The sequence below is a fragment of the Callithrix jacchus genome, chromosome 1 (genome assembly GCF_049354715.1).
Source record: "Callithrix jacchus isolate 240 chromosome 1, calJac240_pri, whole genome shotgun sequence".
In the NCBI taxonomy this organism is placed as follows: domain Eukaryota; kingdom Metazoa; phylum Chordata; class Mammalia; order Primates; family Cebidae; genus Callithrix; species Callithrix jacchus.
In genome coordinates, this window is record NC_133502.1 from 174,278,467 (window position 1) to 174,303,417 (window position 24,951).

Here is a 24,951-nt window from a genome sequence, read left to right on the forward strand (position 1 = left end):
CATATTTCACGAAGTTCTCGTGTTGTGTTTTTCAACTCCATTAATTCATTTATATTCCTCTCTATATTGTCTATTCTTGTTAGCATTTCGTCAAACCTTTTTTCAAAGTTCTTAGATTCTTTACATTGGGTTAGAACAAGTTCTTTTAACTCCCAGAAGTTTCTTATCATCCACCTTCTGAAGCCTACTTCTGTTAATGGGAACACAGTCCTTCTCCATCAGGCCTTGTTCCGTTCGTTGCTGATGAGGAACTGTAATCCCCTGTGGAGGGAGAGGCGTTCTGATTTTGGGTATTCTCAGCCTTTTTAGGCTTGTTTCTTCCCTTCATTATAAATTTATCCATCTGTCGTCTTTACAATTACTGCCTTTCTAATTAGGTTTCTGAATGGATGTCCAATTTATTGCTTCCCAGTGCCGGAATCTGAGCAACCCACTGCGCCGGCCAAAACAGCAGCGTTAAGACTGATGGTGCTCTTCTGCCCAGGAATCTCCGGTCTGGCTTCCTTCTTGAGTCCGTAAGAGGCAACTCTGCCTTCCTGGAGCTCCAAACGTCGGTCAGAAGGGAAACCAGTCCCATTTACTCTGTACCAAGAGCCGCCGCACCAAGGCACCAGCAAAACCGTCACACCGGCCACAAGAGTCACGCTGGCAACCCGTGGGGCTCCTCCGCTGGGAATCTACTGGTCCATGAGCGACAAAAATTCATCTGAAAGTGTGGCGTCCTCTCGTTCTCTGCACTTTCACTGGGAGCTACAATCCCGAGCTGTTAGCAATCAGCCATCTTGGATCTCTCTCCTGTATTTTTTTTTTTTTTTGAGATAAAGTCCCTCTCTGTCACCAAGGCTAGAGTGCAGTGGCAGGATCTCAGCTCACTGCAACCTCTGCCTCCTGGGGTCAAGCAATTCTCCTGCCTCAGCCTCCTGAGTTGCTGGGATTACAGGCATGCACCACCACACCCAGCTAATTTTTGTATTTTTAGTAGATATGGGGTTTCACCATGTTGGCCAGGCTGGTTTTGAACTCCCGATCTCCAGTGATCCATCTGTCTCAGCCACCCAAAGTGCTGGAATTACAGGCATGAGTCACCATGCTTGGCCTATTTCCTTAACATAAAAATATATTTGACCAGACATGATGGCTCACACCTGTAATCTCAGCACTTTGGGAGGCGGAGGAGGAAGATCACTTGAGCCCAGGAGTTCAAGACCAGCCTGCACAATAGAGCAAGAACCCTTCTCTATTATTTTTATTTATTTATTTTTAAATTTAAAAAAAATTTTTAGGTTGGGGCGGTGGCTCATGCTTGTAATCCCAGCACCTTGGGAGGCCGAGGTGGGGTGATCACCTGAGGTCAGGAGTTCAAGACCAGCCTGGCCAATATGGTGAAACTCCATCTCTACTAAAATACAAAATTTAGCCAGGCATGGCGGCACACACCTGTAATCCGAGCTACTTGGGAGGCTGAGGTAGGAGAATTGCTTGAAGCCAGGAGGCTGAGGTTTCAGTGAGCTAAGATGGTGCCACTGCACTCCAGCCTGGGAAACAGAGAAAGACTCCATTTCAAAAAAATAATTTTTTTTTAATTACAGCTAAAAACCAAATGCAATTCTTCATAACTGTAGGGAAGAGGGACTTAAAACACACATGCATTTACTACAGTTTGAATGCTAATACCAATACGAACAGAAGAAGCTAAACTACTACCTCAGTGGGAATGGTGCTCTTAACATTGTTCTGCAAAAAGGCAGAAAAGTATGCATAATGCAAATTACAAACACTACAGAGTAAATACATAGAAATCATTTTTCCCATGCCCCTCTCTCCCAAAAGAACGTTAGACACACTTTATCGAAACTGTGCTTACTCCAAATAGCTCACCAAGTAAAGGTTATTGAAATACTTCAAATTCCATAAGCACTCAGCACTGCAAAGACTGTGGGAAGAGAATGTTCTAAGCACAGACTAATGGACAGAAGGTACAAATGAAATAAACTCTGAGGCATGACTATCTAAGGAAGTCTAAAATGAAGACTGAATATATTTGTTCTGAAGTTATTAAACAAGCTGCAGTTTCTTAAATACATTCAAAACATTTAACATATCCTCAGAAGTCCCAAGTATAAATGGCAGAGGTCTGTCATTGAAGACAATTAAAATACTTTCCTTTGCCTTGTTTAGGATACATAAATTTCTATCACGGTTCAGACTTAAGTTTTTATATTTTGAATTTTTTTTATACCAACAATGTGAATTCTTATCATGTTTGTTGCCTGTGTTAACAATAATACAAGTTATACCAACTTGGAATTTTTATTTTAATTTTGGGGATGTGTCCATATTTTAACTCAGCAACTTTAATCCAGTGATCAAAGCTTCATTAGCTTGTAAACTGTTTCTCAGGTAAACTGAATTGCCCCATACCAGCATCTTAAGCAAATAAATAAGTACAAAACAGGCAGAGATTATAAATCAGGGCAGACAAATCTGTATCTCGCCCTACACCAGTAAAGAGCATTCTATCAATATAGTGAAATGCTAATCTCCTAATTAACAACCTAATTAGGTAATTATGGCTTTGCAGAGGGATGCCGAAATGAAATATGACAACATGGTCACCTCTTTATATGGCACCTGTGGGCCTTTTCAGCTGTCATTGCAAAGAGTGCAATATCAATTTGAACAGATGACAAAGTGCTGTCATTTTTCATTCTGATAATATACAGAATGCTTTGGACAGAAGTAGTTTACAGAAGAAACATCTTGCTTGATATTTTCCTAATTTAAATATGCTCAAATACTTTGGTGATTTTTTTTGCATGGTTTTTATATTGTACATAAGAGAATTAGTATGCACATTTGAAAAAACACAAACTTAACTGGCCATCACACTTAACTGTACACATTGAAACTAATTTTTTTTTTTGAGACAGAGTTTTGCTCTTGTTGCCCAGGCTGTGGTGCAATAGCATGACCTCGGCTCACCATAACCTCTGCTTTCCAAGTTCAAGTGATTCTCCTGCCTCAGCCTCCCGAGTAGCTGGGATTACAGGCATGTGCCACCACACCTGGCTAATTTTGTATTTTTAGTAGAGATGGGGTTTCTCCATGTTGGTCATGCTGGTCTCAAACTCCTGACCCCAAGTGATCTGCCTGCCTCAGCCTCCTAAAGTGCTGGGATTACAGGTGTTAAATCACCACACCCGGTCTGAAACTATTTCAATTATAAAGTACATGATAATTCAAAAAGAGAAAAGGCAACAAGTCATCATAATGTTTTAACACTCATATTTTTACTAACTACTGCCATCAGTAAAATTAAAATCCAAACAAATTTAATCTTCAATCTTTTTCTCACACACAAAAAAAAGTGAGACAGAGATTCACATTTGTTAAATTAAAAGAGACCAGGCCTGGCCAGGTGCAGTAATTTGCGCCTATATGCCCAACACTTTGGGAGGCCCAAACAAGCAGATTCCTTGAGCTTAGGAGTTCAAGACCAGCCTGGGCAACACAGTAAAATCCCATCCATACTAAAAATACAAAAATGTAGTTGGGCATGGTAGTGCATGCCTCTAGCCCCAGCTACTTGGGAGGCTGAGGTGGGAGGATCGCTCCAGGAAGTTGAGGCTGCGGTGTTTATGCCACTGTACTCCAGCCTGGGCAAGAGAGAAAGAACCCTGTCTCAAGGAAAAAAATAAACAACACCAAAAATGAAACAACAACAACAAAACAAAAAAAATCAAACCTAGCCTGAAAAATCCCTGAGCAGACAAAACTAGTTAGTCTTATAAATTACCTTAACCTTGCTGGATTTGCCGACATAAGCAAAACTTAACTTGAGGTATGTCTTATAAATGCATATATGAAAAAAAAAAAAAAAGAACTTAAGCTTAGTCAGTCAGAAGCAGCCAACAACTCATAATTATATAACTGCGTACTTTCCAATGGTAGAGATCAACTGTATAACCAATCAAATCTTTCCTCTGTTCTACTTCCACAATCTTCCTACAAAAGCCTCCCCACTTACTTCCCTCAGTGGAGCCCCTGAATCACTTCTGACTTGAAGCTGCCCAATTCATCAATTGCCATTTGTGCTAATAAACTCTTAAAAAAAAAAAAAGCCTCAGTTTACCTTTTTAACACACTTATAATTTTCCATACCAAAAAATCACTTCCCAATATATAAGCATTCAACTCATAATCGCTATCTACCAAAGGCCAACCTCAACTCCACAGAGATAGGAGTAGACTCCCTCTAAAAGAAAACACAGGGATGTCACAGGCCTACTCACTGTTTCCGTTGCCACTGAAGTGGTGAGGTAGCACTGGGACAATGATACCACCATTATAAATACAACTCTTCTTCCAGAATACTGTGTCAAATAGGATTTTTTGGGGGAAAAGAAGACTTCCCTGGAAATAGTAACATCATTAATGTCAGGACATATGAAACCATTTCTGAGTGCAAACTAAGTGAAGTGAAAACTAACTTGAAAACACAATCCATTTATAACTTCAAAATCACCTGCATTAGTGAAAACTATTGGTTAAAATAATGGTCACTGGCTCTACTCATATTTGTTAATATCAATTTTAAACTATGACTTCTTTAAAAAAAAATTTAAAAGAACATTTCTAAAACTGAGAAAAAATATAAAGTCCTATAATTTCACCACCTATTTCTTTTCTTTGTATACATGTTTGACATAATTGGGATCACACTTTACAGTCATATCCTTTTTTCCCTTATTATATGGTAAGCATATTAGTATGTCACTAAAATTCTGAAACCAAATGGGGACAGTAATGCCAATCCTCCCACCTCAGCCTGGAACTACAGATGTGCACCAACATGCCTGGCTAATTTTTTAGTTTTTTTGTAGAGACAGGGTCTATTTTGCCCAGGCTGGTCTTGAACTCCCAAGCTCAAGCAATTCGCCCATCTTGGCCTCTGAAAGTGCTGGGATTACAGGTAATGAGCCACCACACATGGCCCAGATTTTGAGTATTCTGAGTGGGGATGCTCAACCTGGACCTGCATCTCTCCAGAAGCATCAGAGTACTTACTAGGCACTTAGATACATTGCTTCATTTAGCCCTCACCAAGAACTATGCGGGATTGGCATTACTATCCCCATTTTGCAGACCGTCCGGCTTACAGAGTTAATCATGGACAAACCCAATAATCAAATCCAAGTGGGTCTGCCCAAAACCCCACATCACACTGCTTTAAAATTGAAGTCTGCACTTCAGTTCTTCGTTAGTCTCCTTTATGTCAGTAACTAAAGTTCAGATTAAATATTTGCTCTATTTTCAAAAGAAAACCATTCTTCAAACAATTTTCTACCAATATCTCTGCTGAAATGGTACTTATTTATAACATAGTACCTTAAAACGAGCCCACAGGGAACTGCAAACTGTTATTTTCTTGAAGTTTTACACATTCAGTACACTTTGCATCAGTAATAAAAGTATATTCATAAAAGTATACTCAAGTATAGGATATTATGAATCTAACACTACATATATTTAGGCATAAATGGGACATAATATTCCACTTATTTCACAAGCAATTACTATAACTTAATTCCAATAGTTATTCTAATACCTTCTTGTTCTTTCTAGAATTTCAGGTTTGTTTTTTAAGTGGTTTCTCCCATTTTTCTCACTTTCAATTACTTATAAAACTGTATTCTACTTTCAGTCTAAATTTTGTGTTGCCTATATTAAATCCATTTTCCCAATATATCTAGACTGCTGCCAACTAGAGTTAATAAATTTTGAATGACTGCTCAGGATTTCTCTTTATTTTTATATTCTATGTTATTTCCTTACACAATAGAGTATGAATGAAAACAAGTATCTAGAAGACCAATATTTCTTCAATTGTGGAAGCTAGGTATTAAAATAAAAATAAATTAAACTCTTGGGCTGGAAATTCCCTGGCCATATTTCTCTCACCATGCTGGGTGTCTCCATGCCCCTTTCAATCTTGAGTATATATAGTCAATAGGCACTGCAAGCAGTGGGGAAGCACCTGGCCCATCAAGGGCCTTTCCCTGAGGAAATAATGAATAAAGAACAGGTGAAGGGCTGAGTAGTAGTTCCTGACCTGCCAGCAAGAGCGGAGGGGCAGCATTCTAGATTTGAGTCATCTCCACTGGAGTGTGCCAGTAATCGGTTTTTAGAAACAGAAAGCCTGGCATCCTGAAAAGACCTCAGCAAGACTTGAATTTCACTCCTCATTATTTATCCAAAAAGGAAAAAAGACCCAAGGATTTGTAAGTGATGTGACCAAAATCCAAAGGCTGTTAGTGGTATCAGCATATTTAGGATGCAAGTACCTCTCTAGTCGACTGCACTTTCTACTAAGCTGTGTTTCACTGGGTGCCAATTTCTTCATCTCAAGAGGTAACTACCCCTTTTGTAATACTACCTATCTCACAGGACTAAAGAAAATAAGGTATGCAAGAGCATTTAACAAATTTACAATACTACTTCATAGTATTGTGGAGAGGGCCAAGAGACAAGAAATCTGGTAGCATTTAAAGTGCTAAGAGCACAAAACAGAAGTCTCGTAAAGTCATCTTGCCAGCCAAATCCATAGGTTAGCCTGATTATACAACAAAAGCATTCACCTTGCCACTTTCCAAAAGAGTGGTTAAGTATCAGTGGAAGCTACAATGCTCCCTCACACTGGCAATTTACCATGAGATTTCTAATCAATAATCAAAACACTGTATTGTACTTCCTGCTCTGAACAACGAGTACCAAAATTTCAGCAGCTATGTAGGTTGGAGTTCACAATCAGGCAGCCTAGAATTACACACAGACTGCAAATATGTTTTGATCAACATAATTTTTTAATGGCAAAATTTTAAGCTAAATACATTAAAAAGTACCATATGCAGTGGCTCATACCTGTAGTCCCAACAATTTGGGAGCCCGTGGCAGCATGGCAGGAGGATTTTTTTTTTTTTTTTTTTTTGAGACAGAGTTTCACTCTTGTTACTCAGGCTGAAGTGCAATGGTGAGATCTCAGCTCATTCCAACCTCCACCTCCCGGGTTCAAGCAATTCTCCTGCCTCAGCCTCTCAAGTAGCTGAGATTACAGGCATGCACCCTAATTTTGTATTTTTAGTAAAGATGGGGTTTCACTGTATTGGTCAGGCTGGTCTCAAATTCCTGACCTCAGGTGACCCACCCACCTTGGCCTCCCAAAGTGCTGGGATTACAGCCAGGAGGATCATCTGAAGACAGGAGTTCAAGGCCAGCCTGGCCAACATGGTGAAACCCCATGTCTACTAAAAATACAAAAATTAGCTGGGCGTGGTGGCAGGTGCTTGTAATCCCAACTACTCAGGAGGCTAAGGCATGAGAATCGCTTGAACCTGGGAGGCAGAGGTTGCAGTGAGCCGAGATCGTGCCATTGCACTCCAGCCTGGGCAACAAGAGCAAGACTTTGTCTCAAAAACAAAAACAAAACTAGCTACACATGGTACCATGCACCTATAGTCCTAGCTACTGTGGGGGCAGAGGCAGAATCGCTTGAGCCCAGGAATTCAAGGTTGTAGTGAGCTATTACCATGAAATTGCACTCCAGCCTGACAGAATGGTACCTTGTCTCTAAAAGTTAAATAAATTTAAATATATAAATAAAAATCCAGATTTCCAGCATCTTTTCCAAAAAATCAAAAGATCCACGGACACTGGCCCACTTCCCCACATGGCAACAAGTGGAGCTGAGCAGTGACTGCCCTCTTTAGTTTGAGTCTATGCTCACCCGTTCACCAAGGCCTAGCCTACTCATCCTACTACACAACAGGCATCAGACTTGGAGAGACTACTGAGGTAGACACTCAAACAGAACTAATAATAGTAATTTAATAAAGATTTGTTTACTCTTTTTTGGCCAGTTTTTTGTGGCTCTATCACACATTAGCTGTGACTCTTAGGTAACATATTTAACCACTAAGCCTCTTAAATTGAACACAAGCTGAAATACACTGACTTCTGAGTCCAACTTCACAAAAACTTCAAACTCACCGAAACGAAGTCAGGGCAGCTCCCATGGGGATAAAATGTAATATGGCCAGGAATGGTGGCTCACATATATAATTTTAGCACTTTGAGAGCCCGAGGGCAGGTGGATCACTTGAGGTCAAGAGTTCGAGACCAGCCCAGCCAAAATGGCAAAACCCCGTCTCTACCAAAAACACAAAAATTGGCCAGGCATGATGGTGCCTGCCTATAGTCCCAGTTACTTGGGAGGCTGAGGCACAAGAATCGCTTCAACCAGGAGGCAGAGGTTGCAATGAGCCAAGATTGTGCCACTGCACTCCACCCTGGGTGATAAAGCAAGACTCTAAGTAAAAAAAAAAAAAAGGTAATGTAACAGAAGTCCTTGTCATATAATTTAACACCTATGACTGTGTCCTTAACAGTAAGCCCTATACATCAGAATAACAGATTGCTAGCAAATTATCTTAGCCTGAAACACATAAATCCACTCACCTGCAAAAGTTTCTGAAGTCTTCAGGTATGAGCCAATAAGCAAAACAACCTCCCCTACCAAAAACAAAAATATCTCAATAGATTAGGCTATGAGCTCTTTAGTGCAGAGGCCACTCCATTCCTCATTATCCCTCCTGTCTCACAGTGACCGGCACACTGAAGCTACAGCTCAAGGGCAAGTTTCTCTCTGAAGCCTTTCCAGAGGGTCCCCATCCACATCACAAAGAACAAGCAACATGGCAGAGTAATGAAGAGTGCAGATCCCAGTGTTTAGCAGATAATCCCCTCTTTCTTACAGCTCCACCAGTAGCATCAACTAAAAGAAGTTATTCAAGGTCTCTGTGCCCCAGTTTCATCACTGGCAAAATCAGGATGCTAATAACACCTTCTCATACAAGAAAAAAATGAGATACAGCATTTAACATCATGCTGGCAGAGTAACTACTCATTACATACCATCACCAGTGTTCCCTTCACAGTGCTCTGTGGGACCCCCTGGGGACTTCTACCTTAGAACCCAAAGTACTTTATTACAGTTCACCCCCACACACACATCTCCTCTACTAGAATGTCAATGACCTCGGGATAGGGACCCAATTTGATTTCTCTTTGTATCCCCAAGGTCTAGCATTTTGCCTGGCACTGCTGAAATGAATCATAGATCCTCAAAGTGTTTATTAACTGGAAAAGTTATTAGCAGAAACTGGAATTTACCTCTCTTGCCTAGTACTCAGCCCTCACTAACTCTGACCCCTACTGCCCCTCCAACTTTCCATCCTTTACCCTGCTAAAAGAAGCAATGACTTGCTTGACTCAGGCTGTAAACTCATTCACCACTCTAAAACCATACCTCAAGCATTATACCTTTGTATCTTATAGCTATTTATTTTGGGGGACTTTACCATGTACCAGGCCCTCTATCCCCGTTAGTTCAATAAATATTCACAACACTCCATGTGGTATTATTCCCTAACCCAACCCCCAGCTGAAGAAAATGATGCTTGGAGTTATGTGTCAAAGGTCACATATCCAGTAAGAACAGGGACCGGGAATTGAATCCAGACTCCATGCTTATTTTCTATACTGTCTTCTCTGCTCATATTCAAAGCTGAGCTAATCCACCTGCCATCTCCTTGCCCTGGAAGAGCACAGCCTTTGCATTTAAAAGATTTCTGTACCATTCATTTTAACATTCATATGTTTCATCCTGTATACTTTTTTGTTTCAATATTTACTTGCACAAAGAGACAGTGTGAGACAAAGGCAAGACATGTAATGGAAAAAGCACAGATTTAGGCATCAGACAGACCTGGCTTTGAATCCTGGCTCTGTCTGGTACCAGCTGTGTAATTTATTGAGTCTTCCTCATCTGTAAATTGAGGTTAAAATGATTAAACAATAGAAATCCCTATATAATACCCAATACATAGTAAATACTCAAAGTTGAGTTTACCTCAAATTATAAAGCATTACCTGGCCACATCCCATCCCTCAAAAGTGAATAACCCATTCCCCTCCTGGACTACCACTGCCACAACAAGAACTCTCACACAATGTACTTATCACTGTTAGAATTATTAATTTCCCTTATCTCTGTTTCACTACATTGAGCTCCCTGGAAGCAAGGACTGAATCTTATTTATCTCTACACTGTCTAGCATGGTACCTGGCATGTATATATCCATACTTAGTAAACATTTACTAAATTAAATAATTGTAGATAAAATGAGTGCTTATAGAATTCTGTAGGAAAACCATTTCCAGCTGGAGTTGTCGGGAATTGGTTGAGAGCAGCCAACTTCAGCTGAGCCGTGGGAAGCATCTTGATAGAGAAAAGGGGAAACCTAGGCAGGGTAGGGAGAATGTCCTAAAAAATCAATGGAACAAGAAAGAACAAAAGTGACTGAGATCCTACTTAGAGTAATGGATCAGGTAGGGTAATTAAAGAAGGAGACCTTGACCAGACACGGTGGCTCATGCCTGTAATCCCAACACTTTGGGAGGCCAAGGCAGACCACCTGAAGTTGGGAGTTTGAGACCAGGCTGACCAATATGGAGAACCCCATATCTACTAAAAATACAAAATTAGCCAGGTGTGGTGGCGCACGCCTGTACCAGTTACTCGAGAGGCTGAGGCAGCAGAATTGCTTAAACATAGGAGGCGGAGGCTGCAGTGAGCGCCATTGCACTCCAGCCTGGCAACAAGAGCTACACTCCCTCTCAAAAAAGAAAACCTTTTCAAGCATAACTGGGAAGGTAACCAGGAGCCAGATTCCGAGATGTAAGGGAATATAAGTGCAGTCTGGTACACACAGTATTTAAAGTAGGCATGAGCACTCAGCTGAATGGGAAAGGGCTACCAGCATGCTTCACATCCCGCAGCTGTGTGAACTGAAAAACATGAAAACAATTATTGCTTCATCAAGAACTCTTTCAGTGTTTACTAGGCACCTTGTATGGGCTCATAAAATATAAAGAATAAAACGGTACCTCCCATTCTGCTCAAGTGGGTTTTAACATTAGGAATCCACCCCTTCTGCTTGTCAAGAGAATGAGAACGCTGCTTTTTTTAAACCGATGTGTCTCCATTTGACTGTTCACACCTGGGAAAGTTTTGAACTTTGCCGATTTGGGTTTATAACAATATGGTGCTTTGCACAGTGCCAGAAGCTGTGGTGGGCTTCAAAAGTTACTTTTCACTCATTCAAAAGGAAATTTTAACCAATTTCTGGGTTGATTTGGGGGTCTCTGGTTAAAATCATACTCTTGTTTACACCACAAGCTCTTCTTTTCCCCCCGCCTTAAACAAATCTAAAGGACTCCTTGCCACTCCCATAAACAAACAATTGAATCAAAGTTCAGCAGCACTGTAGTTGCGAGGCTGTTAACCCCTTTAGGGCGAGGAGGAAAAGGGACACAAGGAAAAAGGACCACACAGGCAATGCTTGAAAACCTTGATTTTCACATTATAAAGACCAGGGCACCTAGATATTGCCAAGTGCAAGACCAGAAACTGCCGGAGCCAACTGCACCCTCCCCACCCCGCCCCCGCTACTCCCGAACACTACCAGGTCCATGGGCTTCCCTTCCCCTAAATCACACACCCGCCTCAGACTCCTGACAGTCCCCAGTTCTGGTAAAGGCCAGGAAACGGATGCTCCCGGGCCACCTGAGCAGGAGCCCGGCAGGCGGCCCGCTGAGCAGCGCCGAAACCGGAGAGGTGAGAGGGTCGCCAGGTGGGCAAGCTGGTGGGCTGACGGGCGAGCGGGGAGCTGGCGGCTGGGGCAACCTTTACCTGAAGCTGCTTCCACACTACGGGCCGGGTCGGCCCCGGGACACGTTCCTGAGGGGAGGGCCCGGCTCCCCCACGCCTCCCGGCCCCTTCCCCGAGCTCTGCACTCTCGGGATCCACGGGGACCGGCGCTCCTCCCGGCCCGCTCAGCTGCCGCTTCCCGGGTTCGCCCTCATGCCCGTGGTGCTCACAACCGCCGCCGCCGGCCGGCCGAGCAGCAGCCCTATTACCCCAAGCCGCACACGACCCGGAACCACACCCCGGCGCTCCGGAAGTCCCCGACCGGGAAGGAGCCTCTGGCTGGGGACGTAGTGCGCAAGCCCCAGAGCTGAAAGCAAGCGGCCACAGCTTCCCGCGGGGCGGGGCCGGGAGGGAGGCCGGGCGCATGCGCGCCGCTTCTCCAATGCAGGAGAAGGCCTGAGTCTGAGGCTGAATTCTGGCAAGATGCACTCGTGTCTGGATTTGCCTTTAGCAGGAATCAGTGTTACGCTTCTCCATCGAATCTTCTTTCTCCCCATTTCCACGGAGAAAAACCCTTAGTTAGTCCAGAAATGAGTGATGAGGCAGTTTAGCCTCTGTATCAGAAAGACTTAGGTTCAGATATGCCAGCTCTTATAACTTGCTGTGTGTCCTAGGACGTGACAACTCTCCTCTCCGAGCCTCGGGTTTTCCCATCCAGAGCAATAGTTTCAACTTTAGAGTATCCAATGGGATGATGCTTGAAAATCACCCAGCACAGTGCCTGATACATAATAAACATGTAGTCAATGTTAGTTATTTCTCTTATAATACCTGTAATATGGCGGTGATAGTAATCTTCCTCAGGTCCTGCTGGGAGATTTCCATGAGATGCAGGAGGACTGGCACAGGCAGAAGTTAGTGTTGTCTCACGCTGCTCTCTTTCTCTCTCACGGAGGAAATCAGTGGAGAAAGCCACAGTGAAGGGGGAAAAAGGATTCGGGCAGTGCAGTGAGAGTGTTCTCCCACCCGAAAGATGCTCTGGGAAGTCTCTCAAAAAAGCACCGTAGCGTGGCTGGGGGTGGTGGCTCATACCTATAATCCCAGCACTTTTTGAGGCCAAGGTGGGTGGATCACGAGGTCAGGAGTTCAAGGCCAGCCTGGCCAAGATGGTTAAAACCCCCGTCTCTACTAAAGATACCAAAATAAATAAATAAATAAATAAATTAGCTGGGCGTGCTGGTGAGGGCCTGTAATCCAAGCTAATTGGGAGGCTGAGAGGCAGGAGAATCGCTTGAACTTAGGTGGCAGCAGTTGCAGTGAGCCGAGGTTGCAGCGAGCCGGGATTGTGCCACTGCACTCCAACCTGGGCAACAGAGTGAGACTCCATCTCAAAAAAAAAAAAAAGCACCATAGTAAAAGAAAAAAATCAAGGTTAAATTTCAGTCCTGGGGGAACCCTGCCCAATTTTAAAGTCACTAATAAATATGCCATGGGGCCAGGCACGGTGGCTCACACCTGTAATCCCAGCACTTGGGGAAGCCGAGGCAGGCAAGTCACTTGAGGTCAGGAGTTTGAGACCAGCCAGGCCAATATGGTGAAACCCCATTTCTACTGAAATTACATAAATTAGCCAGGTGTGGTGGCTCACACCTCTAGTCCCAGCTACTCAGGAGGCTGAGGCAGGAGAATGGCTTGAACCCAGGAGGCGGAGGTGGCAGTGAGCCAAGATCTGGCCACTGTACTCCAGCCTGGGTGACAGAGACTCTGTCTCAAAACAATAAACAAAAAAACACCATGGGTCCACCCTGTATTTCAAATATGGTCATCCGTCGCTTAATGATAAGGACATGAGAAATGCATTGTTGTCTGATTTTGTGGTTGTATAAACATCATAGAGTATACTTATACAATGTCACAGTCTATTACACACCTAGGCTATTTGGTATTAGCCTATTGCTCCTAGGCTACACACTTGTACAGCATGTTACTATACTGAATACTGTAGGCAATTCTAACACAATGGTAAGTATTTACGTATCTACACGCCTGTAGTCCCAGCTACTTGGGAGGCTGAGTCAGGAAAATCGCTTGAACCCAGGAAGCAGAGGTTGCAGGGAAGCCGAGATCACACCACTGCACTCCAGCCTGGATGGCAAAGTGAGACTCCATCTCAAAAAAAAAATCTAAATGCTGAAAAGATACAATAAAAAGACCATATTATAATCTTAGGGGACCACCATCTTATATGCACTCTGTCATTGACCGTAACATCCTCATGCCATGCATGACTGTATATGATTGATCTCTTACTACATCCCATGATCTCATATAATTGGTATCCTACCACACACCTGTACTAGGGGGAATAGTGTGCCTCAGTGCCCAGGTGCACTCTTGCACACACATCCCCACAGTTCCATTAGGGACCTGTTGGAGGCACTCTAACAGAGCAGCAGGTGTGAACAGGTTTGGATATTTGATTTTCTAAGGTCATCAGGTTATCTGTTCCTTCTTAAATCTTACTCTCCATTTTCGTCTCTCTCTCTCAAGTTCCAATCTGAAGCACAGCTGCCTGACTGTCTCTCAGACACATAAAACTCAACCTATCTAAAACTGAAATCAACTGGGCCTACTAAGCAGTTACAGGTTCTAAAGAGTAAATACTTCCTAGCACTTTGAGAGGCCAAGGCAGGAGGATCACCTGAGCCCAGGATTTTGAGACCAGCCTGGGCAATATGGTAAGACCCCATCTCTACATTAAAAAATATATATCTATATAAGCCAGGCATGGCGGCTCACGCCTGTAATCCCAGCACTTTGGCAAGTCAAGGTGGGTGGATCACAAGGTCAGGAGATCGAGATCATCCTGGGTAATATGGTGAAACCCTGTCTCTAAAAAAAAAAAAATTAGCCAGGTATGGTGGTACTCATCTGTAGTTCCAGCTACTCAGGAGGCTGAGGCAGGAGAATCACTTGAACCCGGGAGGCAGAGATTGCAGGGAGCCAAGATCTCACCACTGCACTCTAACCTGAGCGACAGAGCAAGACTCCATCTAAAAAAAGAAAATAGCAAGGCATGGTGGTGAGTGCCTGTGATCCTAGCTGTTTGGGAGACTGAGATGGAACAATTGCTTGAGCCTGGGAGGCCAAGGCTGCAGTCACATGTTATCATGCTACTGCACACTAGACTGGATGAGCAAGCAAGACCCTGTCTTAAAAAAAAAATCAGAAAAATAAAAAGAGAATACTTACTCTGCCACTTACAAGTTTTGTGACTGCATCTCTCCAAGTTACTTCTCTAAATATCTTTTTACCTGTAAAATGGGAATGACAAAACTCCTACATAACCTCATTGGTTGTTGTGAGGATGGAATGAGCTAATACATGTAACTCACAGAACAGAGCCTGGCATGTGACTATCATTTACTAACGCTTACCAGTATTAGTATACCTCAGCCAGTAAGCCATACTTATTGAGTGCCTATGATGTACCAAGCCTGTCCTAGGTACTGGGGATTCAGTGGTGAAAAAGCCAGACAGGGACCCCATCCTTAAAAAGCCTTGTAGTTGGTTAGGCGCGGTGGCTCACGCCTGTAATCCCAGCACTTTGGGAGGCCTAGGCGGGCAGATCACAAGATCAGGAGATAGAGACCATCCTGGTCGATACAAAAATTAGCTGGGCATGGTGGTGTGTGCCTGTAGTCCCAGCTACTCGGGAGGCTGAGGCAGGAGAATCCCTTGAAACAGGAAGTCAGAGGTTGCAGTGAGCCGAGATCATACCACTGCGTTCCAGCCTGTGACAGAGTGAGACTCCATCTCAAAAAAAAAGAAGCCTTGTAGTCAACTTTGATGATCGGTTTGAAATACTTTAGTTGCTGTGGTAAGTCGGCATGCATGGATGTATGGTAGGATTTCAAAGACAGTATTGAGGTCCTAGTTGAGAAGGTAGACTAAATTTATGGTGATACTAACATGACGGCTTGCGTGATTATTCTGTAACTAGTTGGAGCAGTTACAATACACACACACAAAGAATGAGAAGTTGGATTGATCCAAGGATTTTGCCAGACAGGTGTGATGGAGTCACATCTACTTTAAGAGTGCTTAACACAATGAGCCGTAGAAAGTGTGCTAGATAGGGAAGCCAGAGAATTCCAGAAAAGCAGATATCACTAGTTTAAAGGTCTCAAAATAGATGTAATGGAAGTGGCTGATGAAGGAATAGAAGGATGGAGGTTATTGTCACAGATGGATGTTTCAACAAATAACCTCAGAGGAGAAGCCATGTGAGAGGGGGTCCTGGCTAAAGTGGAGTGGAGAAGAAAAAATCACTGAAGGTGAGATAATCAAGGAACTGAGGTGCTTGTGAACCTCCAAAGCTCCCAGGATGGTGGACATACATAGGGTGAAAAGGAAACCAGACCTGCTTCCCATGGCATTCTGCAACCAAGAAATGGGCGTTATATTGGTAGAAGTGTCATTAAAATGTACACTGACCCATCTCCTGACCTGGGGTGCACTGTCTAGGACCATGAGAGCTGACACACATATACAAATGATATTTTTACAGCACACTGATGGTGCTGGGGCAGGGGCTGGCTAAGGGACTACAATAGATGTCAGGGCAGCAGGACACATACCTGGGCATACCTAGGACAATCAGGCTTCACTGCCTTCATCTCCATCTTGGTTAGGAAGCCATGTTAGCAGGTAGAGGTTCTCTTTCTTCTGGTTCCCAGGACTAGAGAGGGGCAGTGGGCAGAAGTTCAAAAACACCTACTACCTGTGTGGCTTTCAACAAGCCTTTTCTGTGTCTGTTTTCTCATCTAGGTTGTTGTGAGAATTCAGTAAAGTACTGCACTGAGAGTAATAAGAATAGTGCCTGGTATATAGGAAGTGTTGCATAAATGCCAGCTCTTCTGGCCCAGCACACCAAGATGGGCAGTAAGGATCAGGTCCCTCATGCATTCGCTTTCCTCACAGCCCCTCAAGCCTCCCCTCAGCAAACTCCTATTCATCTTGAGGGGCAGCCTAAAACAAGAACCATGTATTATTTCTCAGGATTCTGTGTGTTGATGAGTGGTTCTCCTGCCTGTCTATCCCGGGCTTGCTTATGTAATTGCAGTCACATGGAAGCTAGAATGGCTAGAAGAGCTAAGATGGCCTCACTCATATGGCAGCAGATGTTGGCCAGGGTAACTTGGTTTTTCTCCTGTGGCCTCTCTAGTGGCTATCTTGGCTTTCTATGTAACAGAATGACAGGATTCTAAAAGACTAAGCTGTAATGTGCAAGTGATTTTTTTTTTTTTTGAGACGGAGTCTCACACTGTTGCCAAGATGGAGTGCAATGGTGTGATCTTGGCTCACTGCAACCTCTGCCTCCTGGGTTCAAGCGATTCTGCTTCAGGCTCCTGAGTAGCTGGGCCATAGGTGTGCACCACCATGCCCAGGTAATTTTTGTATTTTATTTTAGTAGAGATGGGGTTTCACCATGTTGGCCAGGATGGTCTTGATCTCTTGACCTCAGGTGATCCACCTGCCTCAGCCTCCCAAAGAGCTGGGATTACAGGCATGAGCCACCGCACCTGGCCAAGAACTATATTTTTAAAAATCACTTGCGCAGACTGGGTGCGGTAACTCACGCCTATAATCCCAGCACTTTGGGAGGCTGACACAGGAGGATCATGAGGTCAAGAGATAGAGACCATCCTGGCCAACATGGTGAAACCCTGTCTCTACTAAAAATGCAAAAATTAGCTGGGTGTGGTGGCACACACCTGTGGTCCCAGATACTCAGGAGGCTGAGGCAGAAGAATCACTTGAACCTGGGAGGCAGAAGTTGCAGTGAGCTGAGATGGCGCCACTGCACTCCAGCCTGGCAACAGAGTGAGACTCTGTTTCGAAATATATATGTATAGTTTTTGGCCAGACATGGTGGCTCACACCTGTAATCCTAGCACTTTGGGAGGCCGAGGTGGGTGTATCACTTGAGGCCAGTAGTTTGAGACCAACCTGGCCAACATGGCAAAACTGTCTCTACAAAAAATACAAAAATTAGCCAGCTGTGGTGGCAGCTAATTCATGTAATCCTAGCTTCTCAGGAGGTTGAAGCAGGAGAATCACTTGAACCCAGGAGGTGGGGGTTCCAGTAAGCCAAGATCCAGCCACTCTACTCCAGCCTGGGTGACAGGGACTTCATCTCAAAATATAGATATACAGATATATAGATATAGATATAGATATAAATTACTGTGCAGGTATATACATATATGAATTTACACATTATTTCCTCCAGGAAGCCTTCCCAGATCACCTTTGCTCTCTAACAGAACACATGAAGAACTTTATTCTCTGTGCTCACCATTTATCACATTTTTGTTGTTCTTTTGATACATGTGCTGTCTCCCCAACAGGCCATGAGGAATGAGATGTTTCTTATTTCTGTTTATATGCTAAAAGCCTAAAATACCATAAGCACTTGATAACATGTGTGTTAAATGAAAAGGTGTTCAAAATATGCACATGAAGTGAGGCAATTGAAAATCTTATTTTGGTATAAGCATTATTTTCACATGGGAAATACCACTTTGCCAAATGTAAGCCAACAAGCCAAGAGTAAATCTGGTCGGATGAAAGTAACACTTTGAAACCCTGCCAAAGCTTTGGGAAAGGGAGGCACCTGCTAGCTTCTCTGCAAATGTGTGATCTCAACATTTTATATGTGTGAATATGTTTTCCTGATATTCTTCCCAATTTTGGTCATTTCTTTTACTTAAATATGGTTTTTCCACCCACAGGGAAAACATGGGTGTTTATACTCCTGTTGTGTAAAGAATTCTAGGAAAAGAGTAAATTGTGTCAAAACTCCATTCAAACTATTTTAAAGAAGCCCCCTAGAAGTATATAATTTCAGAAAGCAATATACTATTTAAGTAATATTTCAATGTGAAGATTTTTTTTTAAACGAAGTCTCCCTCGGTTGCCCAGGCTGGAGTGCAGTGGTACAATCTTGGTTCACAGTAACATCTGCCTACAGGGCTCAAGTTATCCTCCCAAGTAGCTGGGACCACAGGTCCATGCCACTGCACCCAGCTAATTCTTGTATTTTTAGTAAAAATGGGGTTTCGCCATGTTGGTCAGGGTGGTTTCGAACTCCTGAGCACAAGGGATAGCCCCACTTCATCTTCCCAAAGTGCTGGGATTACCCGCACCTGGCCTTGATGTGAAGTTTTTGTTTTGTTTTTTTTTTTGAGAAGGAGTCTCACTCTGTCATCCAGGCTGGAGTGCAGTGGTGTGATCTCGGCTCACTGCAACCTCCACCTCCCAGGTTCAAGTGATTCCCCTGCCTCAGCCTCCCAAGTAGCTGGGAGAATAGGCGCATGCCACCATCCCTGGCTAGTTTTTTAAAATATTTTTAGTAAAGTCGGGGTTTTACCATGCTGGCCAGGATGGTCTTGATCTCCTGACCTCATGATCCACCCGCCTCAGCGTCCCAAAGTGCTAGGAATACAGGTGTGAGCCACCGAGCCTGGTCTGATGTGAAGAATTTTTTAAAGCAAACGTATCGCTTATAGTAAGGTGAGTTTGGTGAATAGAAGGGAAGCACAGAATTAACTCATCAGAAAACACTTTGAAGATACTATTTAAATGCAGATCGGTCCTGGGGGTTGGGCAGAGATTCACTGAGCTTTGTTCGATTGAGTTTTCATGCTGAGTATTATTTCTGGTGAGTATCCTTTTTTTAGATACTTGGGGTGAAAATGGAACATCTGGCGGGTATTATGGAAAATGCAACATCTCTCTGGCTACATTCATATTTGTATACCTTTCCAAAATCCAGGTCCTATAACCAGCTTCTAATAGAACTTTTTCTTGCTTTAAAGGTCAGCTAGTACTGTGAGTGCCTGCTCCTAAATTAATTGATGTTAACAGTACTTAGAATGTAAAAAACAGACTCGTATGTTTTGTCGAATGCAACTTCCAAGAATGCATAATTAACAGTGTCTCCATTAATATACAGTATGTTCAACAGTGAGACACTGCTATCATAAATAAAGGTAGACATGGATAAATTTATAATTAAAAATGCATTAGAAATTACAAGCATAATTTATTTACTAATGTGCACCGGAATAAATTTTATGTGCAATATTTTAAAACTGGGCATTAATAAATAATAGTGAACATAAAATGTTTTTTCAGCTAAAAATATTTCAATAAATATTAGTAAGTTAAATGTGCAGCAGTTATAATTGCTATGAAGTAAAGTTTACAGAATGCAATCACAATGTAGAAGACTGTTTCTTGGGTGTATTCAAAATATCAGAAATGCATAGCTAGCTGTCTTTCTTTAAAGCTGACAAATCAGTTATTCAAAGTTGTGCCTGCAATATTTGAAGAATAAAACCATGGAACACTCAAATATTGAATAACTCATCATTGTTTGATATAACCAAGATCCTTATGAGCCAGTATATTTACAAATGTGGGTTCAAATCTTATCCACCTGTTTGGCCCACACTAATTTGGAGCAATTTCTCCCACCTGAAAACTCCTATGGGTCTTTTTGAACCTTTCACATAAAAATTGGTTTTACCTGCCGGATGCAGTGGCTTATACCTGTAATCCCCGAACTTTGGGAGGCTGAGGTGGGTGGATCATTTGAGGCCAGGAGTTCGAAACCAACCTGGCCAACATGGTGAAACCCCATCTCTACTTAAAATACAAAAATTAGGCGGGCTTGGCAACACAGGCCTGTGGTCCCACCTATTCAGGAGGCTGAGGCAGGAGAATTGCTTGAACCCAAGAGGCAGAAGTTGCAGTGAGCCAAGACCAGGCCACTGCACTCCAGCCTGGGTGACAGAGGGATACTCCATCTCAAAAATAAAAATAAAAAATAAGAAATAAAAATTGACCTTACCTTGACTGTGCTTTTGTTCTAATAAGGACAAACAACTCCAAGAAGTCAAGCACTGTTCTAAGTGCTCACATATTTTATTGACTCCATGCTCTTGACCACTTCACTCTACTAGCTCCACTATTTAAATATTCTATGTATTGAACTTTCTGAGTGTTCACATCATGTGTTCTCAGTGAGACTGTAAGTCCTACAACACACAGGAATACTGTATGTGTTTGTTTGATGTGCCTGAAAAGGGAGCTTATGTCTGCAAGTAGGGTGGGTTTTTCCAGGTAAGACTGTAGCTGATTAATAGTAATGAATGGCATTCATTATTGGTTGAGACATACTTTGGGCCAGGCCTGGGCTAATGGCTTTATATACCAAGTCTTATTTAATCCTCATAATAATCTAATAAATAGATGTTGTTATTATTCCTATTTAACAAATGAGGAAACAGAGCATCAGAAAGGTGAAGTCACTTGCTGAAGATCATGTGACTAGTAACTGGCTGACTTGGAAGCTCCAAGCTCCACACTTCCCACAATAAAAATCAGCAGCCTTTGTTCTGAAAATAACCATGTCCTTTCACTACATCATGCTGCCTTCCAGTGTCTCAGATCCTTTCTGCTGAGATGTTTCCCCCATTGATATCTAATCTAAGTCCTTCCTGCTCCCATTTAAGATAATTCCCTCATGTCCTGTCCTTAGTAGACAAGAACTGATGTTTAAAACACATGAGCAACATCCCTTTAGATATTTGAAGATGGCTGTTAAATTCTCCTTAACCTTTTTTTCTCCATGATATGTTATTAGTAACCCCAATTCCTTTTGCCTTTTCTCACAGGGACTCTTTTTTTTTTTTTTTTTTTTTTTTTGAGACAGAGTTTCACTCTTGTTGCCCAGGCTGGAGTGCAATGGTGAGATCTCAGCTCACTGCAATCTCTGCCTTCCAGTTTCAAGTGATTCTGTTGCCTCAGCCTCCTGAGTAGCTGGGATTACAGGCATGAGCCACCACGCCCAGCTAATTTTGTATTTTTAGCAGAGACAGGGTTTCTCCATGTTGGTCAGGCTGGTCTCAAACTCCTGATCTCAGGTAATCCACCTACCTCAGCCTCCCAGAGTGCTAGGATTACAGGCGTGAGCCACCATACCCGGCCTCACAGGAACTCTTTCTAAAGCATTCCACCCTCTGAGTCGTGCTCCAAGAAGGCAGTTTCAACTTTTCCAAATCTCAATTTATTATCATCACCTTCAAAGAGCATTTATTAAGCACTCACATATGCACGTGAGCTGTGCTAGAATTTATACAAGCCAGGAAAGCAGATGTTGCCCTGGCTCTAAGAGGATATTTGGGGCCAGGCACGGAGGCTCATGTCTGTAATCCCAGCACTTTAGGGGGCCGAGATGGGTGGATCACCTGAGGTCAGGAGTTTGAGACCAGCCTGACCAAGGTGGTGAAACCCTGTCACTACTAAAAATGCAAAATTAGCCAGGTGTGGTGGCGCATGCCTATAATCCCAGCTTCTTGGGAGGCTGAGGCAGGAGAATCACTTGAACCCAAGAGGCGGAGGTTGCAGTGAGCCAAGATTGCCCCATTGCAATCCAGCCTGGGCAATCAAGTGAGACTTCGACTAAAAAAAAAAAAAAGTGCATACTGCCCCCAAAATATGTTTAAGCGAAACTACTACCTAGAACCATGATGAACAAAGTTCAGAAGTAATATACAACTAAACGAAACAAAAAAAACAAGTAGTCTAGGCCGGACATGGTGGCTCATGTTTGTAATCTCAACACTTTGGGAGACAGAGGTGGGTGAATCACCTGAGGTCAGGAGTTTGAGAACAGCCTGACCAATGAGGTAAAACCCCATCTCTACTCAAACACAAACAGAATTAGCTGGGTGTGGTATCAGGCACCTGTAATCCCAGCTACTTGGAAAGCTGAGGCAGGAGAATTGCTTGAACCCAGGAGGCAGAGGTTGCAGTGAGCTGAGATTGTGCCATTGCACTCCAGTCTGGGCAATAAGAACAAGACTCTGCCTCAAAAAACCAAAGAAACAAACAAAAACCAAGTAGCCTGAAAGCTGAAGACACACAGTCTTGGCCTGCTTAGAGCTTGTCTGCTTTTCTTGAAAAATTGGAAATATTGGCGTCATTGTGTCTGCGGCCTACTTGTCAACAATCAGGCTGCCTGGTTGTGATGACTGCTGGATGTAATGAAGGCCAGGTGGCAGCCCCCATTCATCATGACACTTGGGCTGTAGCTTTTGTCATACCTGGCCTGCAGTACTCATTTGCTTGACCTGACAGGCCTTATAGGTACTTGAGTTTGAGCCCCTGGTCTGGCTTTAGGAAACAGCCTAAGCACACATTTCTGCCTTTGCATGGCAAGGGTACTGGTGGAGAGAAAGTATAATCAAGGAGAAAGTCTCAAAACCGGCTTCACCTGGGAAAACCTGTTCTTCTCAGACCCAAGTACAATTTCCTGCGTAATCTGGAGATTATGCAAGAGAGAGAGGCTCTAGAAAAGAAAGAGGAGTGGCTGAGCACAATGGCTCACGCCTGTAATCCCAGCACTTCGAGAGGCCAAGGCGGGCGGATCACCTGAGGTCAGGAATTTGAGACCGACCAGCATTACCAATTTAGTGAAACCTCGTCTCTACTAAAAATACAAAAAATTAGCCAGATGTGGTGGCACATGCCTGTAATCCCAGCTACTCGGGAGGCTGAGGCAGGAGAATTGCTTGAACCCTAGAGGCAGAGGTTGCAGTGAGTCAAGATCACACCACTGCACTCCAGCCTGGGTGAAAGAGTGAGACTCCGTTTCAAAAAATTAATAAATAATAAAATTAAAAGATATAATAAAATAGAAAGTGAAAAATATTTCAAAGAGAACTTAGCCAATGTTATATAATCAGAAAAATAGATAAGAAAATAAACAAAGATTGAAAATGAAAATCCATTGCTCCCCATCAGTCACAGAAACATTAATTGTAACAAATGTACCCTCACCAGCCAATTGACCCCAGACTTTGAGCCCTGAGCTCCCCTCCCCGGGTCCAGCAGTATAGCCTCTTCCCTTCTTTTGCTTGGGTCTCAGCTGATCATGGCTTTGCTCCTTCCTCTTCATCCATTACCCTAAAGGCCTCTCTCAGGATGCTCTCCATGGTTGATGTGAAGGACAAGATGTGAAAGCTTCATTCAGAACCCAGTAAAAATTTATAATTAGCTACCCCAACTTTTCTTGAGACAGTCAAGCCTCACCCATCCTTATTTTATTTTTTAAAATTTATTTACTGAGACAGAGTCTTGCTCTGTCATCCAGGCTGGAGTACAGTGGCATGATCTGGGCTCACCGCAACCTCCATCTCCTGGATTCAAGTGATTCTCTGCCTCAGTCTCCCAAGTAGCTGGGACTACAGGCATGCTGCCACACCGGCTAATTTTTGTGTTTCGTCATGTTGGCCAGGCTGGCCTCCATCTCCTGATGTCAGGTAATCCACCTGCCTGACCTCCCAACGTTCTGGGATTACAGGCGTGAACTACCATGCCACTACCCTAATTTTAAAAATATTTACCTTCTCCTACTTTTTTGTCTCACAGGATTGTCAAGAGTTTCTGACCCAGGCATGGTGATGATAATGTTGGCCAGTGTTTATTTATTCAACAACTCAATTTACTGAGCACCTGGCTACACACTGTGTCGAGATGCTAGGGATAGAATCAATGAACAAAACAGTCAAAAGATTCTCCCTTCAAGGAGTTTACATTCTAATGGAAGGAGAATGACAATATTGAAAATAACTATAAGTAATCCCTCAGATCGCATAAGAGCGATATGAGCTATGGAGAAAAATAAAGCAGGGAAGGGGACAAGAAGTGATGGGTTGAGTTTCAATTTTAAGTACATGGGATGATCAGGGGTGGCTCATTGACTGGTAGTGTTTGAGCAGCAATGCAGTTATTTGAAGAATTATACTAAGCCTTTAGTGAAGACTTTGAAAGTATGACGTCTTTGAAACTTTAAAATTACCCTATTAGCCTAGGAAACATAGGGAAACTGTCTTTACACACACACACACACACACAAACCTAGCTGGGCGTGGTGGCATGCCCCTGTGGTCCTAGCTACTTGAGAGGCTGAGGTACGAGGATTGCTTGGGCCTTGGAGGTCAAGGCTGCAGTGAGCCATGATTACACCACTGTACTCCAGCCTGGGTGACAGAGCAAGACCCTGTCTCAGAAATAAATAAATAAACAAATGAAAATACAATTAAATAATT

At 43.1% G+C, this 24,951-nt stretch overlaps 1 protein-coding gene across 36 annotated transcripts in view; it reads right to left on the reverse strand.

Moving 5' to 3' along the window:
• Positions 1–12,068, reverse strand: part of MAPKAP1 (MAPK associated protein 1) — a 264,752-nt gene extending 252,684 nt beyond the window's left edge. For 16 of the 36 annotated variants that reach the window (XM_078327210.1, XM_078327318.1, XM_078327273.1 and 13 more), the window contains exon 1: positions 11,810–12,068. The gene's annotated coding sequence lies outside the window, so the exon portion shown is untranslated. Of the gene's footprint in view, positions 1–4,292; positions 4,414–8,514; positions 8,569–9,823; positions 9,884–11,809 lie in introns of all 36 variants that reach the window. The other 20 variants (XM_054236797.2, XM_054236796.2, XM_035257577.3 and 17 more) reach the window with 5 other exon arrangements.
• Between the last annotated feature and the right edge of the window lie 12,883 nt (positions 12,069–24,951).